This window comes from Bacillus rossius, chromosome 1 (genome assembly GCF_032445375.1).
Source record: "Bacillus rossius redtenbacheri isolate Brsri chromosome 1, Brsri_v3, whole genome shotgun sequence".
In the NCBI taxonomy this organism is placed as follows: domain Eukaryota; kingdom Metazoa; phylum Arthropoda; class Insecta; order Phasmatodea; family Bacillidae; genus Bacillus; species Bacillus rossius.
In genome coordinates, this window is record NC_086330.1 from 84191601 (window position 1) to 84206112 (window position 14512).

Here is a 14512-nt window from a genome sequence, read left to right on the forward strand (position 1 = left end):
TCTACGAAGATCAAGTTATCTGAAACAACTAATAACTCTTCGTTTATTTGGGATGAATTCTTCGTTGAAAAGTCCGTAAATTTACTTCAGTTTCTGTGTATAGTCTGGTCCGTTCGGCACCGGTGAATGGCGGCTTATTTGGAATCGTCACAAGTTGTCCTTTCGTCTAATAGTCGTTCCTTGCAATTCCGAATGTATAAATTCGCCATATGCCTCGACATTGTATTTGTTTCGCACTGACCTATGATATTTCGTTTCACAGTTCTAACACCGAAAAAAAAAATTAATTTAAAACTTTTCAAGAATGGTTCACCATTTTCTGCACTAAAATGAATTGTATTTTATTCAAATTGGTTAACGCGCGTATCCAATATCTGCTCTCAAAGTAGAATGTTATTCATAATCAAACGTTCGAGAAACTTGCCTATTCTCGCAGTGACTTATACACAAAAATGGTTTATAATGGCGCATGCGTAAACACTTATCACATATATGCATAATTCGAATATACTAAGCCCGGTATATCTTCTACTTAATAAAAAAATAAAACTCTAGGAGTTTCGTTTATGTCGTAGGTGAGCACTACGAAAGGATTTTTGAAAGCTCATCCTCTAAGGGAGTTAATTGGGGATGAAAATTTGTATGGAATATTGTCATTTATGAAGTTAGAAATATGGAAAATGGCTTTACGGCTTCTGTTTGTAGATAAAAATCAGTTGTGTCCGGTTTTTGGTAATTCATCAAAAATGAGGTTCAAATAATTTTCATCGAGCACACGGCTAGTATTTCATAAAGTTTAGAAATCTACCAAATTTTTAATACCTCCACTTTAACTGGCATACGGCTTTATAAGAAAAATGCACGTGAAAAGTGGATGAATACGGGTAAGACGAGGGTGGAAATGAGCGTAGCGCCAGTGTTGTCGCGGGCGCTAGGGACGCGGGGGTGCCCGGGGCCGGCCGCGGGCTGGCCATAAAAGGGCAGGCGGGGCGCCGCGGCGCTGCCCCTACAAGGCGGGCCGCCCGCCACGCGCCGCTCCCGCTGACTCACCGGGCCGCAGTCTGCCGCCGGCCGCCGCGCGGAGCGCACGCGCCGTCCCAGCACCCGCCCGCCCGCCCGCCCGGCCTCGTGAGTACCGCCACCTGTTGCATGCTGCACGCTCCACCGCGCTCTAACACATCGCGAGCATGTTCCACTCACTTGCCGTCTCAACTGTTCACTTCAACCACTGGCTTTAGAATTATTCATGTGTCACGCTCAAAAATCATTGATTCACATGAATTAAAATTTAATTACTGATGTTAACATTCTAACGCGTGCGACCCTAGACGAGCTTGGGGTTGTTTAAGCTAGTGGCGACACGAGGCGACGCCCAGCGGCAGAGGCCGTGGTTCGCGACCGGCGCGACGCTACGGGACAAACAATCACGCGCGTGTGCGACGCGACACGAGACGACTACCACGGCAGTCTCGCGGACAGGGGCCTACGACTCGACTCGGAGGCCGTGGTTCGCGACCGGCGCGACTCTAGGGGGCGACAAAGTACGCACGTGCGCGGTTGACGATTTTCCAGACCGCGCGACGCGACACAATGCGACGCCCACAGCTGTCTCGCGTAGGCAAGGGCCTATGTCTCCACTCGCAGGTCGTGGTTCGCGACCGGCGCGGCGCTACGGGGCGACAATCGCACACGTGCGCGGCTGACGAAGTTCCAGACCGCGCGACGCGACACAATGCGACGCCCACATCAGTCTCGCGCGGGCAGGGGCCTATGTCTCCACTCGCAGGCCGTGGTTCGCGACCGGCGCGGCGCTACGGGGCGACAATCGCGCACGTGCGCGGCTGACGCAGTCCCAGGCCGCGCGACGCGACACCTGTAAGCTCAGCGCTCTCCTGGCCGCGACCCGGCGGGCCAACTGGTCTTCTGTCACGTGCTGCTGCTAGTGGCGGTGGTAACACACCACTTGCTGGCAGCACTGTGCGACCAGCACAGTTATTAAGCGAGCTTAGGTGCCTGTCATATCGAGCAGGAACGCTAAGCGACAGGTCCGCTAAACACCTGATCACAGAATAAGGGTTGATTATTTAATAAGTCTCGACACTACGTGGCAAGGATAGTGCTGCTACTCAGTGCTGAGTAGTCAGTTTCGACTCGGCGCGTCAGCACGGCGCACCGCTGCGCAGGCCAGTGACAGTGCGTCCAGCTCAGGGAGTAGTCAGTGCGCACGTGTGCTCCGTGCTCCTCGCTAGCCCGCCCGCGCCTCGTCAGTGGGTCGAGGGGAAACAAGTATGTCGTTTGCGGTTAGCGCGGCGGAGAGTGCGTTACACACAACCTTCTTTCTTCACCCCCCCCCCCCCTTTTTTTTTTTTTAAGAAATCAAGCATAGCTTTAAATATTCAGTAATACTCAATTATTATCAACGAGAACTGTTCACTGCATCTCCATAACGATGCAAGTTATTGCTGAGGCCATGCCGGTCGTTTTGTTTTCATGTCGTTACCGTTATTCTGGACTAATCCATTAACTTTATCACGATAGGTGTCACAAATTTTGACACCAGATATTTAATAAAAATGTTTTGGCAAACTTTAAAAGTTCACGCGAGTGTTCGTGATTATGTATGCGCTCGCGTGACTTTTTTCTCTAGGCAGCCTAACATTCGGTGAAGTTTGGAGACAGAACATGAGACTAAACACGAAATGCAAGAGTTTCATCGTAATGAGGTTGATGGATAAGCACTTGAATACATAACAGTAATTGGCGGACCTTAATAATTGTGCTTCTAATATACCATGTTTTTGCAAATAATTTTAAGTACATTTTTAAAATTTGTTTGTAAAAAGTACTTTTTTCCTATTATTGCTACTAAAAAAAGTCCTTATTTAATATTTTTATGAACTTAAAGGCAAATTTTTATGTCAGCCCTAGAATGTACTGACATCATGAAATCATGTTTTGGTTTAACCGTTCATATGTAGCCTTCATCTTAAGCTCTTAATTGTTAGTATTTCGTTCACTAAATCAATGAAATATTAGCTTTTTTTCCTCAAAATCCTGGAAAACTAAGGTTTCTATGATTTCGGTAAAATTATTTTTATATAATGAACTATATACAATAAATAATTTAATAAGGAAGGCTACATACGAACGGTTAATACGGAATTGTATACCATATGATTTCATTCTTTCAGTACATGCTAGGATTGACATAAAAATTTGCCTTAAAATTCATGAAGAAAAAAACATTTAACAAGAACTTTGTTAACAGAAATAGAAGAAAACTTTAATAAACACTAAAAACTAGAAGCAGAATAATTAAGAATATGCAAGTGATGAAAATTACGAATACTTACGCGCCTTTTTTCACCCGTATCAATTCACTAGAGTATCATTTTAAAAAAAATTGCTGAAGAAAAACAACTGCTACGGTGGTATCAGGTTAAAATATTATAAATAGCCATAAGAAACATGTGAGCAAGTCTTACAGTACTCGACAATGATGTGTAACATTAAACCTCGGTAATGAGCTAATTCATGTGTTCACACGTTGCAATTACACTTATAATACGAAAGTTGGGTCTAGGCAACGAAATTTAACGTATAATTCTTTAAAATAATGTCGAGCGTGATCAATATCCTCAAAATGCGTTTTCAACTCCATTTCTGGACGCAAATCACGCGTACTTTCCGCACCCGCCGCTAGGATTCGCTGCTGGAGCAGCTACGTCAGCTATCGAATCATTATATTTGAAGACAGATATTTTAAACTATTATGAAACGGCTCATATGAAAGCGAAAAAGACATAAAAAAGAAAGAAAACTAAACTCCGGCTTGGGACCTGAATTTCGACAAGTAATTTTATTAAAATACTGCCCATCTGGTTAAAATTCATTAAACGGTTAATAGTATAATGTTTCCCTATGATGAATTTATAAATAAAGTGCATCCCTAGCTTGAAAATGTTGAATTTTTAGCATTTTTGTGCAGTAAGAGAACCAGATGGACAGAGAATTTTTTGGGTTTGAAAGTAATGCGTGGTACGGTTTAAGTTTATTTCAGAAAAAAAAATATTTTATTTAAAGTAACTTTTTAAAATCATAAAAATTCTTAAGATTTTAAAAGGCCAGGTAAAAGTGAACATTTTTTTTCTGAAAGAAATTAAACCATATCACATAGTAGCCAGTAAAATTGTCTTTAAACCTAAAAAGTTGAAGTTTTATATTCCATTCTCCTTACCCATTCTGCACAAAAAATTTAAAAATGCAACTTTGACAACTCATTACGCAAATGCTATGTATACTTTTTTTTCAATTCGTGAAAGTTCAGCCACTCAAAAAAATCGGCAAGTTTAGCTGTGTCGAACGTCAATATAAAATATTGACCTGGAACAGGACACACGCCCTTAAGGCCGAAGGCATTTAGAGATGCTGGACCGAACAGCGAGCAAGGCACGAAGGGCCATCGGCCATGAATCGTCTGCGGCGGCATGAAAGTCACTTGCCCGATATTAAATATTTCGATGAAATTCAGCATTTAATATATTTTGCACTAACCATCAAATAATATTTAGAGCCGCTATTCGTTAGCGTTAGCAAAATTTCACAGTCGCTATAATAAAAAAGTTGTGTTGGTCACAACGGAATGATTCTGCTGTCAGCACATAATGTTCACAACTGATTGGCTGATCGCGAGTCAGTGACGTCATCAGTGCACGGAGTATCGCTGTGTTGTTGTTTGGGCCTGGCCGCGGGGAAGATAACGTGGAGTGGGTTCCTGCATTAATTTTGTTCGAATGCCACGTCACGTGTTCGCTCGGAACATGCTGGTATAAAACTGCATTTCATCATTTGCGTTTTTTTTGTCTAGCGTTCTGTTAAAAATATGGACATTAGTGGAAAAAAGTAAGATAACATTTGTATTATCTTGAATGTGCTGGTCAATACCTATTTCAATTCATGATTTCGTATTTGACAAAAAAAATTGAAAGATTTTATTGCCACATGTAATGATGCGTTTCTACAGGAAATTTGATCATAAGCAAATATAAAGGATAATTTAGCAGAAAAGAATATCAAAATTTCCGAACCAGAATTAGCAAAACAATCGTCAAAATTTAAGTTACAGGTTGGGTTAAAAATGTTTTTTGAAAGAGTATATTTTTGGAGGGCCCCGCAGAGTCTAGGACCGCTACTGCAGAGTTGTGGCCCTAGTTGTGGCCCTAGTTGTGGCGTGTGCAAGCCACGAGCCTTGGAGCGACTGTCTGTTGACGCGGAGCAGGGGAGGGAGAGACTTTCCCGACCGGCGATATAGGGACCGATTGACGCTATCTTGGTTTCAAATGTTTATAGTCCGTGCCAATAACTTTTCTATAGTTTCTGCGTCCTTAAAGCATGGTATATAATTTACTGTCATTTCTTGTAATTGATGGTGATTTGCTGCTACAGATAGTTTTCCCTGAGAAGTCAGTTTTACCACGTTTTTATTAACTCGCTTTCTTGTCTGTCTGTTTTGTCTGTTCGGTACAAATTTTGCAATCGATTTTAAACTAACTTCCCGGTTAGCTAGACACTTGAAACTTTAAACATAGACAAAGCTAGCAACTGATTGATACCTGCGCCCAGCATGAATTATATAAATATCAAAGTATTTTCAATTCGCTTCAGGTATTCTTTGTGCTATTAGAAAAAGTAGGCCTTTTCAGATACTATTTAATCGCTTATAATTTTATTCTGGCTTGAAAATACAATCTTACTTGTAAAGTTTACTAACAATTTTTTTAAAAGGCTCAAATTGCGCAGCGAAGAAATTTTTTTTTTGCCGGCAAAAAAAGCTGTGCTGACAGACTTAGCCTACATAGTAGATGCTGACAGATTTAGCCTACGTAGTAGATTCTGACAGATTTAGCCTACGTAGTAAATACTGACAGATTTAGGCTCTGACAGATTTATCTTACATAGTACTGACAAGTTTGTTCAGTATACTTCATTTTTATAATCAACAAATGTGTACGGCACTACATAAATATTTTTTGCTAACAGTTTGTAGGCCATAACAAGTTTTTATTGTTTTTCTTAAAGGCAACGTTGACCAGTGACTTACTAACTACAGGCATTCCTCGAAGTTACATACTATGCTTTAATGAAGCCCATTTTTGAATAATAAACGACAGAATATGTTTTGGCATAAAAATATAGTTGAAATCAAAATTGGTGTCTTTCCGTTATAAATCCAGTTTGTAACCCATTTACAATGAGCCGCGATTGGAGCCATTGCCCTTAACTGGAGTAGTTCATTTTCTTTTTAACATCAATTTACGGTTATGATGTTAATGTTCGGCAAAAGAGAAAAAAAAATCAAAATGTGGTTGATTACAACGATATTTTATATAAGCTGAGTTATCTACCTACCTACCTACGAATAATCACGTGCAATGTTGTTACGTGACGAAGATGTTGACGAAAACGTAAGCATATCAGGTTTGCCCTACAAGGAAACTGAAATGTAATAGGCCTATAAACGACTTATGTTTCTGGAATGTAAAAATTAGTTTTTCCAAGTTTTTCGCCAGAGAAGAAAAATTATTTTCACGAAGTTAGGAGACGTCTCTTTTCCTGACTCTTAGGGTTGTGTTACAATGACACGGAAACAAACAAACGGCAATCAATGAGATTGAACTTCAGGTTACGAAAAATTAATTTGATTAAAAAAATTCCTTTCGGCACAGCTTACAGGCGTAGATAGATTTCGAAAAACCTAATTATTCTGAAAATATTTTTGAAACTTATATAACATTTTAAGAACTTAATGTACATTACATACATATTTATGTTCTCCAATATTACACAAAATGATCGATTTAATATTTTCCATGCAACGAAATAATAACAATATTTTTAACTCGATGTATTCAGCATTGAAAAGTTTAGAACGCTTCATTGAATAGCTCAAAACAAATTTCATATTATATGCCAACTAAGGTAAATATTTAATTTTTTGATCTTCAAACACTATTTTCATCCCTTACACAAATAACGTGGTCGTATAAAAATTTGCTTTGCAAAAGGTTTAAGATAATATTAAGATGGTTTAAAATAAATTCAAACAAATTTGATACTAAAAAATTTTTTAAAAAAATTTAATTTCAACCCATGTTTTTACGGTAATGATTCGTTTCATTAAGAATATTTCAGCCAAAGTTTTAGATGACGTGTATGATTCATACAATAAATTATAACGGATATGATAGAATATCTGTTTTAAAAAAGTAATGATTATCTTTTACTTTCAAACCTTGTTATTTCCATTCCTTGCAGTAATGGTTGGGTAAACAAAAATTTATTTTAACAATAGTTTTAGTCAATTTTAGACAGTTAAACAAAAATGAGAATGGATTCGATACTGTGCCGGGTAGGAAGGTTTTATTTATTTTCTCATTCCAACGCCAGGTTTTTTTTAACCCCTTGAAATAATGGTTTGTATTATCTAAAATATTTTCAGACAAAAGTTTTAGCTAAAAATTATAAGATTTACAATTTGACGGATTTGATAGTGTATGTATTTGATAGAGTATGAATTTGTTTGTTATTCAACCCCTGTTTATTTCACCCCATGCAGTCATGGTAGGTCGTATAAAAACTTCTTCAGACAAAAGTTGTAGATAATAATACAAGATTTTACAATAAAATAGAATGAATTTGAAAGTTTACATGTTAAGGAAATTATTAATATTTTAAAAAATTCTACACTTAGTTTTTTTAATCCTCTACAGCAATGGCTCATCTTATCAAAAAATGTTTGAGACAAATGTTTTAGAGAAAAATTATAAGATTTACAAAAATTTGAACGAATTAGATGTTGTGCCTACAAAAGGAGTTTTTTTTTTGTCTTCCAATCCTAGTTTTTTCAACCCTTTGCAGTTATGGTTGGTCGCATCAAAAACCTATGCAGACAAAAGATTTTGCTATTACTCCTACGAGTCATAATACGTTCAAACGGATGTTATATTTTCCATATTATGGGAGTTACAGAGATTTTTTATGTTTTACATAAAACTTTCCCCATTTCTACCTCTCTGGTCGGATATTGTACATTAACGAACACGGCTGAGATTTTCCACTGCTTGATTCTATGTATCAGCTTGAAAGTGATTTGTGAAAAATTGTGACAGTTATCGTGTCCACAAAATTGTGATATATACATATATACACACACACTTTTGAGTTCATGGTTTTGGGGTCTATCGACCATGAAACGAAAAGCTATATAAAAAAATTTCGAAAGTTGCTCATGCTAAAAGCTACAATAGTTAATATTTCTTTGAAATCTATAAAAATTGACATCCGAAAGCAAAACAAGTTCAAGATTTACATATTTGTAAAAATAAAACACAGAGTCATGATAGAACTACTATATATCGTTGTACTTAAAACCACTTTTCACGTAATTAAAAAGTGTCCTCATGGGTGCCGTTGTAGATACTCCTCCGTTTACGTGATCCGTCTCAGTTTCCGTGCTATTGTGTAACGGTCCTTCTCTCGCATTTCGGGATTCCGTTCACCTCTAGTTGAATACCTCTGTTGTCTTCTGCTGCCGCCTGTCTAAATTGCTATTTAGCGAAACATACTTTAAACCAAGAAATAAAACATACGCACAGATAACAGCGCAATTGTTTTCCATTATCACATTAAAGTGAGAATCACAGAAATGCCTACATTCTAAGAACGATGCAGCCTACCGCAATATTGCGTCATTGTCCCTGACATACAAATATACAGCAATAAAACAGTTTTAAAAAGTAAAAATGCCTACGTTCTACGAACGATGCAGCCTACTGATTATTACGTCAATGCCCATGACATAAAAATACTTAAACAAACCATTTTTAAAATGTTCAAAACCTCGTTTCCATGAGAAAATGTTCCTATGGCAAGAAATTAATCTGTCAATTGCACAGTAAACCCATGCGTTAAAAACTGCGCAGGCTGAAATTTATGTACCTATGTATGTGTATTGGAAAAGCCGCGTTACTTCACTAAAGAACAATTCTGGAATCACAATAGTCACAATAGTGGGGGAAAAATGCTGGAATAACAATAGTGCAACAGGCATGCGAAAGACGCGATGCGAAATCAAAAACATTGCATCATTGTGAATACGATCGCGCGACAGAAAAAACTAGTAGTATGTAAATATCGATCCGGAAACAGGGGTTTTGGGTGTGGAGCCTGATACGATATCCGCCATCTTGGATTGTGACATTACAGCGGCCATTTGGAATGACCTTGAGCTTGACCTTTACCTCAATGGCAAAATTAAATCCACCTTCTTGAAATTGAGCATCCCGCTCACTAATATTGCACTTTCCATCACGGCCGCCATCTTTGATTCTATAACGTAGCAACTCTTGTTACAGCAGCCATATTGAATTCTAATAACATGTCCGCTATTTTGGATCTGATGTCACAAACGTTATTTCGGTTCTGACATCATGGTCACCAATTTATTTTCATATGCTGGAGTCCGCCATATTGGATGATGTCATGGCCGCCATTTTGTTTTTTCTGTTCTTATGGAGGCCGCCATCTTGTTTTTTTCTGTTCTTATGGAGGCCGCCATCTTGGATACCAACATCTTGGTTTCTGCTGTTTACACCTAGAGAGCGCCAGCATTGCTCTGTCTCGAAACATAAGGACGATGTTCCATTACCTACCAGAGCTGTTATGGACCTTATCGACATATTAAACTTAATTTTTTATGCCAAATAAATTGGAAGCACTGGCATTCGAACCAACACAGCTCAGACCTCTGGGTTGGAAAACATACACCTTTAACCACTCGGCCATCAAAACATTCACCAGATTGAGATTAAATAAGGCATATAAAAAATAATCCACATTTTGGAATTGTAATTTTTTTTTATTTGAAAGAATAATATCATCGCCTGTTCAAGACAGAACTGCCATCTTGTTTTCAGTACTCGCTGTCAAGAGCACTAGTGTCACATAGTACACGCAGCATCTGCTAGAGTGTGTTACCGCCATATTAATTTAATTTTTACCCGCTAGAGTGCCTGCCATCTTGATATTTGGCCGCCATCTAGGAAATCTCTAATTATTTACCTACAAATTCTGAAAAAAATAATTCCAAATATCGATCACATCAGTTCTATCCTTGAAAAATGAAATAAAATAAGCAAAAGAACACATTCGAGAAATAAGGCAAAATTACAATAAAAAAATTAAATATTAAAGTTCTAAAAGTACAAAAAACCAGCAATTTATAGGCAAATCTCACTTCCTACAGTCCTCTTAGAAAGCAAAGAGAGTCATTTGCATATGTTTTCAGGGCAGTGCTACATAACAGTCGCTTAACCAGGTACATCCAGGTGTTAGCTAGACACCTTCAGTCAGTGGCCAGACATGAAACCTACAGCCAGGAACATTCAGTTTGTGGTCAGGCATGTCCAGTCAGCGACCAGACATGTCCAATCGTAGGCTAAACATTTCAAGTTGGTGGTTAGGCACATCCAGTCGGTGGCCAGACACATTCAATTGTTGATTAGGCACCAGTAGGTGGCCAACCACATCCAGTTGGTAGCCTGGCGCATCCAGTAGGTGGTCAAACACATCCAATCAGTAGCCAATAGATATTTTTCTTCGATTATAGACCAGACACCACGCGAACAATCATGTCCCAACAACCTACCATGTTGTCGATGCACATTAAAAAAAAAAAGGAAGCACATTCAAAAAGGCAAGCACATTAAAAAAAAGCAACCACATTAAAAAATACATTAAAAAAATAAAGCCCATATGAAAGCACATCCAGAAAAAGGAAGAGCAGCCGGAAACACAATCGGAACCACATTAAAAAAAAATAAAGCACATTAAAAAATGGAAGGTCATTTGGAAGTACATTCAGAAAAAAAGAAGCACAATCGGAAGCACAATCAACGAAAAGGAAGCACATTTGAAAGCACAATCAAAGAAAAGCAAGCACAGTAAAAAAAAGTACATTTGGAAGCACATTCAGAAAAAAGGACGCAAAATCGGAAGCTCAATTAAAAAAGGAACAATCGGAAGCTCAATTAAAAAAGGAAGCACGATTGGAAGCTGAATTAAAAAAGGTAGCACAATAAATGTAAAGATTACATTAAAAAATTATGCATATTTGGAAGAACATCAAAAAAAAAGGAAGCATATTTTGAAACACAATCAACGAAAAGGAAGCACAATCGGACACACAATAAAAAAATTAAAAACAATTGGAAGCACAATCAACAATAGGAAACATATTTTAAAAAGTAAGCACATGCAGCGAAAAGGAAGCACAATCCGAAGCACAATTAACGAAAAGGACATTTGGAAGCATATTTAAAAAAAGGAAGCACATACGGAAAAAAGTAAGCACATTGAAAGCACATACGACAAAAAAGAAGCTGTATTACGAGAACTCACTCAGTCTTAGTTACAAATCAGATTTTGAGAAATAAAACAATTATTTGTAAAACCCAAAATATAATTTATTTGTTAAATTTTATACAAATGCAGGTAAACCAAGCCATTATTGTATGTAGCCAGGTTCCCTCAGTTATTTGAGTATTCAGGCTACTTCGTTAAGGTGCGAGTAGTTTCCTGCCCTAAGCGAAGCCATCAGTAGTTTTAAATGATCGACCCATTTTTAGGATCTTCCCATGATGTGTAATCGATCTCTTTTGCTGCTGTCATCTTCCTGAAATGTTTGTTATTAATATTTTTAAGATCACTATTGTCCCAGTGATCATCTTAAGCTTGATTAGAATAATTTATCTTTCACGTCAATTCCATCATGGGAAGAGCCTAACATATGGGTAGATCATTTGATATTACTGATGGCTTCGCTCTGGTCAGGAAACTACTCGCGCCTCAACGAAGTAGTTTTAATACTCAAATAAGTTAGAAATTCTGGCTACACACAATAATGATTTGTTTTACCTGCATTTGCATAAAATTTAATATATATATATTGGATTATACAAATAATTGTTTTATTTCTCATAATCTGATTTGTAACTGCTACTGAATGAGTTCTCGTAATACAGCTTCCTTTTCGTCGAATGTGCTTCCAAAGTGCTGCTTCCTCTTCGTTGACTGTACTTCCGATTGTGCTTTATTTTTTATTGTGCTTCTGATTGTGCTTCCTTTTCGCTGATTGTGCTTCTAAAGTGCTTACATTTCTTATAGTGTGCTTACAAATGTGCTTCTTATTTAATGTGCTTAATTTTCATTGATTTTGCTTCCAATTGTCTTTTTCTTCTTTTATATTGTGCTTCCGATTATGCTTTTTTTTTCTGAATGTGCTTCCAAATGTACTTTTTTTATTGTGCTTCCAAAGGTGCTTTCCTTTTTAAATGTGCTTATAAATGTACTTTATTTTTTAACGTGCTTCTTTTTTAATGTTCTTCCATTTTTTGAATGTGCATCGACAACACTGTAGTCAGGGCATGATTGATATTGTGGTTTAGAGATGCCTGGTCTATAAGCCTGACATCGTACATGAACTATTTAAAATACACGCCGAGTATTGAAGAAAAATGCCTTTTGGTACTGATTGGATATGTTTGACTACCTACTGGATGTGGCTGGCCACCTACTGGAGGTGTCTAGTCAACAAATGGATGTGCCTAACCACCAACTGGACAGGTCTTAGCCTACGACTGGACGTGTCTGGTCGCTGACTGGACATGCCTGACCACAAACTGAATGTTTCTGGCTGTAGATTTCATGCATGGCCACTAATAGGGGGTGTCCAGCCCACATCTGAATGTACCTGGTTAATTGACTGTCATGTAGAACTGCCCTGAAAACACGTGCAAAGGACTAGCTTTGCCTTCCACGAGGACTGCAGAAAGCGAGAATCGCTTATGTATAGTTGTTTTGTACTTTTAGAAATTTAATATTCATTTTTTTTAATTGCAATTTTGTTTTATTTCTTGAACCTGTAAATTTTTTGGTAATTTTATTTTATTACATTAATCAAGGATCGAACTGAGGTGATCGATAGATATTTTTATGATGTTTGCAAATTTTTCCGAATTTCTAGGTAAATAATTAGAGATTTTCAAGATGGTGGGCAAAAGTCAAGATGGCGGACGCCCTGGCAATAAATTATTTCTGCACTCTAGCAGGTAAAAATTAAACTAATATGGCGGTAACACACTCTAGCAGCCATGTGTACTACCAGACACTAGCACTCCAAGTAGCAAGTACTGAAAACAAGATGGCAGTTCTGTCTCGAACAGGCGATGCTATTATTCTTTCAAAAAAATTCCGAATTAGTGTTTTTATATACCTTATTTAATTCGGAGTTTGATAAATGTCTTGATGGCTGAGCAGTTAAATTGTATGTTTTCCAACCCAGAGGTCAGAGCTGTCTTGGTTCGAATCACAACGCTTCCAATATATTTTACATTAAAAAATCAATGTAATGTGTCGATAAGGACTTTAACAGCTCGGGTAGGTAATGGAATATCGACCTTAAGTTTCGAGACAAAGCGATGCTGGCAACTCTGGGAATAAACAGCGGAAACAAAGATGTTGGTATCCAAGATGGCGGCCTCCAGCAGACGAAAACAAATGACGGGCATGTCAGAATGTAAAAACGTGGTTGTGACATCAAATCTAATATGGAGGACATGATACTGGAATTCCAATATGGCGACCGTAAAGAAAAGTGTAACATTAGTGAGCGGGATGCTAGATTTCATGATGGCGAATCCAAAATGAATGTTGAGGTCAAGACCATCCAAGATGGCCACCGTGATGTTACGATTCAAAATGGCGGACTTCGACTCAGACTCCACACCTAAAACCCAGTTTACGGACCGACATTTACATACATATTACTCTCTCCATCTCACTCAGTCACTCTCTGCTTTCTTTCTCTCGCTTTCTGTATATCTATATCTATCTGTATCTCTTTCGACTCGCACGCCACCATTATTAGTCGGGCAATAGATAAGATGAACTGACATGGCATGTCGATGCGGTTCCTGCGCAGGTTTGCAATAGCGCAATAGTGCATTTAAATGGGCATCCACTCTCTCTTTCCAATGCACGATTTATGCCGTTAGCGTCGTTCTTGTTTCGGTGTATTCTGTTTTAGACACAACTGTATAATGTAATGAAAAAATAATAATGAATCTGAAACATTGTATTTTGTAAAGTAAAATTTGGAATTAGAATTTTGGAAATTATTTTTCTTGTATTTCATCAGAAGCATCATTATTTTTGATATTCAATTTATTTTTCCAAGGAGACGCAATCGAAAGACGTCATCTTGGTTTTAAATTATTTGTAAATAAAATTTGTTTATGTTATTTACTACTAAAAATTTTTGGGTATGTTTGACCATAGTACATAATTTAATGTAATGTTTTTTTATTAATATTCACCGACTAATACAAAACGTTTCTCCGCTGAACTAATAATTGGGTGTTACGTTATCTTTCAGAATGACTACAACTATAATATT

General features: G+C 37.7%; 1 protein-coding gene and 1 long non-coding RNA gene across 2 annotated transcripts in view; one reads left to right on the plus strand and one right to left on the minus strand.

Annotated features, from left to right (window-relative positions):
- Positions 1-14512, minus strand: part of LOC134538729 (serum response factor homolog) — a 155562-nt gene that overhangs the window by 67540 nt on the left and 73510 nt on the right. The window lies entirely within an intron of this gene.
- The window catches only part of LOC134538737 (uncharacterized), a 31354-nt gene continuing 17861 nt past the window's right edge, over positions 1020-14512 (plus strand). The window contains exon 1 of the long non-coding RNA XR_010076207.1: positions 1020-1128. This is a non-coding gene — a long non-coding RNA (uncharacterized LOC134538737). The remainder of the gene's footprint in view (positions 1129-14512) is intronic.